Here is a 1,059-nt window from a genome sequence, read left to right on the forward strand (position 1 = left end):
GGGGGGGGGGGAGGGCAAAGAGTCCAGCTATCTTCCAGGCAGTTGAAAAGTTATTTTGCACTCTGTTTACTTCTTTTCTAGTGGCCACATTAGCAAGCCCTATATTTGTTGTCTTTACAGTGTTTCTGGATAACACCGGTAACACTACATAATACAACAACAAAAGCTTGCTTCATATAGTCTCATGTGGCACAGTTGTATGTTCTTGCTGTGCAAGAGTCATTTGAAAGCTGCACTGTAAGTATCTTACGTACCTAAAACAGAATTCCTCAGTATAAAAAAAACTGTCATAAAAGCACTGTCTGAAGGGCTTTATCACTTAGAGACCAACTTTTGTCTGTATGTGGTTTCTTTGCATGTAATACAGATATGTATTTTTTCTTATGAAGGAATCTTTTGCAGTAATGCCACAAACTTACTAACTTTTAAGATGACAGTTTTTAAAAGTCAAAAACCAGAATGACATATGGAGTAACTATGTTAAAGATAGAAATAAAGAGGAATTATGAGTTTAGAAGATCCAGTTACTATATCTAGATTCTGCACATTCATTTTACTTTACTCAGTAGAGTTGGACTACATTAGATATGGTAGCATGGGCCATGTAGCATAATGTTTAAGAACATTTACACAAAGTATGTTCTTGAAAGGGGAAAATGTGCATGAAGTCTCATTACATTTCTCTTTGAATTTTTCATACTTTTCTACTCAAAGAGATCCTAGATTAATACTGGAAGATAGAGACCACTGTAGACTACTTGATTCTGGTACTTGAATAATGGCCCTGATGCTACATTGAACCTTCATGGAATTCAGTGGGCAGTTCACATGCAGAGAGACTGTGGCTAGGGAAAGACATGTAAAATGTCTGAGCCTGAATTGATTCAATCTTTGCATGTTAGTCTAACCTGGCTAGGCTGAATCAGGTTGTAACCACTCAGACATCCCCTCTGGACTGAAAAAAATGCAGGCACATGCCTGCCGTGGCTCAGGCTAGAAGCTGGGGGGTGCTAGAGTAGGCCTCCCTTCTCTTCAACAGTGCTGAGCTGAGGGGGGTGT

Source organism: Gavialis gangeticus, unplaced genomic scaffold (genome assembly GCF_001723915.1).
Source record: "Gavialis gangeticus isolate Ggan-Ray unplaced genomic scaffold, GavGan_comp1, whole genome shotgun sequence".
NCBI classification, from domain to species: domain Eukaryota; kingdom Metazoa; phylum Chordata; order Crocodylia; family Gavialidae; genus Gavialis; species Gavialis gangeticus.